The sequence below is a fragment of the Aptenodytes forsteri genome, unplaced genomic scaffold (assembly GCF_000699145.1).
Source record: "Aptenodytes forsteri isolate BGI_AS27 unplaced genomic scaffold, ASM69914v1 Scaffold27, whole genome shotgun sequence".
NCBI classification, from domain to species: domain Eukaryota; kingdom Metazoa; phylum Chordata; class Aves; order Sphenisciformes; family Spheniscidae; genus Aptenodytes; species Aptenodytes forsteri.
Genome location: NW_008794407.1, coordinates 2,442,048 through 2,444,706, shown reverse-complemented (window position 1 = coordinate 2,444,706; position 2,659 = coordinate 2,442,048).

The following is a 2,659-nucleotide window of genomic DNA, read 5'->3' as shown; positions in this document are numbered from 1 at the left end:
CACCTCACACATGCAACCATGCACTGGGTGATAGTCCTAGTTTTTCCCAGCTAAAATTCACAGACTGCGCACAAACCTTTTAAACCCCAGCAGGCAAAACATCAAAATACAGAAAGATCAAAGCCAGAGATCGTATTTACTACTATTTTTTCTGAAAAAGACATCTAAACTTTCAATGGCTGGGAATGAATGATCCATCTCTTCTCTCACACTGATGTCTATACCAGAGTGCTTTCAGTAAGCTCATTCACACAAACCCAACCCAATAACTATCCACAGTGAAAAAGAAGCGCTGCTGTCCATCAATATGCAAAGCATTTTTTCCATTAGCTAAATTACAAAACCTATTCTGGAAGAACTCTTCACTGATTTCTACTCATTGTATAGGTCAGGAAAGCAGAGGCCAGTAATCTAGAATGTGTGCAAGTTTAATCAAAATCGGAAAGTTCCCACATCTGTGGTCTACCCTGCCCACTGAAACCCCACCTCATCCTCCCCTCCCAGATTCCATCCCCCCTTTTCTGAGGAGAGGGAGGATTCTTGACCTCCTATGACTGAAGGGAGTACAGTATAGAGTATAAATTATGGGGGAGTGGGAGGGGGCATACAATCATACTCCAATGTTTAAAAAAAAAAAAAAGTGGAAGATTGGTAAGGGTGGATCGCCTAAAACCTGCCATGGTTTTAATCCTTAGGGCCACAAGATTATATTGCCATTATCCACGTTTCACCAGCTCAGTACAAATCAAGACCTAATATTGGTTAAACCCAAATTTAAACATTTTAACCCCCATGTGTTTTCTGGAGCTAACTATCCCATGGTCACTTTAAAAGCGCATGAGGAACACCTGACTTCTTTCCAGGCTTATCTAGTAACTGCCTGGAGTTAGCTAGACTTAGATGCTGGACAGGACAGCCCACATTACTGAAATAACTGAATGCTAGCAAGGGAGAGCAGGCTGCCGCTGGCTAAGCTGGGGATGGTTTTGGCAGGTTACGGACAGCGTTCACTAGAACAGCAGCTTGGCATAGATAACACAGCATCCTACAATGGCCTGAAAAAAGTACAGGAGAAACCCCCCTATTTGTGCTCCTCTCCTTACCTCTTTTTCCTTGTGAGAAGACCGTATTTTTACTCCCATGGTAAGATTCCCACTCCCAAAAACAGGGAATCAACATCTGTAGGCAACCACTGCACACACCCGAGAGCAGCGTCAGATGCTCAAGCGACACCAGGAGGAGTGCCCAGTAACTGTAAGCAGCTGCTTGCACACCTATGAGACAGCTGCCTGTTTTCCAGCATGGGAAGGATACCCTGTTTTGGCCAAGTCTTTTTAGGGCAAAGTTTTATCTATCAGCATAAAACTGAAGCAAAAGAACAAGGTGTTTCTCCAGCCTCGCTGCAACTACTTCCCAGAGCCTTTCTTTCCCATCCATGTGTTTTGGGTTACTAGGGAAGCCTGTCTCTTTCCTTTTGCTCTCTGAGACCTTTGTAGACAACACCTAATCAATCACTTTTTAGCTGGGCCAATTATTCAGGCACATCTGCCTGGCCCCAGGTTCTCAGAGGTGCGAGCACAGTACTGTAACAAATTAGCATAAAACTAACATGTCCTTTAGAAAAAAATTGCTTGTGTAGAATAATACTCTGTATGTTTCCCCTTGGGTGCAATTCATGTACTACATAGAGTATGTGGAATCGGAGAAGTAACATAACTCCTTCCCAAGGTCATCTGGTCAAAATACATAGCAGATTTGCAACCCACAGTTAACGGTGCAACTTAATTAATTTTGTGATCTTATTTTGTCTTCTTTTACCTCCAAGAGAAAAAGGCATGTTGATCTTGAAGCGAGTACAACTCCTTTTCCTGGGGGCGGGGGGGGAAGGCAGGGGGGGAATCAAGCTAACAGGGGGTACTCAATTAAGCTAGAAACAGATGTTAACTCCCAATCCAAAATTTTTCTTCTATTTTTGTTACTTTTCTCTTGCAATAGAAATTATTTAATTTTATGCAGTTTACGCTGAGAGACATGTTGATTCCAATTTTTAGCTGTTTCTGTTCAGCGACAGATGCTCGAGTGATGTTTCTCACAAGGCATGCTCTCCAGAATTCAGCTCCCCAATAATCACCTTAGCTATGATGCACATCATCACCCTAAAGACTGTGTCAAGCTTCCATCTTGAGCCTCAGGCTGGCCAGATATTTAGTAGTACAGGTGACAGGGCAACACGGTGTGGGTTTTCAAGTAAGTTTCTTGGATACTTAAGATGCAGATGGAAGCCACCAAACTCCTGTAGCCTCCCTCGTGGTCTCAGAAGTTCCCAGCACTGTGACAACAACCATTTACCTCCACTCTTGGGAGGCTTTTGGAGATTGTTGCTTGGCTGTGGGATATAAAGGAGGAGGAGATGAAGAGGGAGTCTCAGTAGTAACATCTTCCGGTAGGTTTCACAGAATCACCGCACCATTTCCTGAATCAAGAAGGCAACCGGTTCCCTAGCTTTCCCCAGGAGGGAACAGAAACCCTCGACACTTTTACCTGGTCACTTCTGCAACCCGGGTGAACACCTACGAGCCCTCCACTCACCAGAAGACACGGGCAGCTTGGAGCACCCTCCCTATACAGACGGGACACCAGCGGCGGGGGGCGAGGGGGG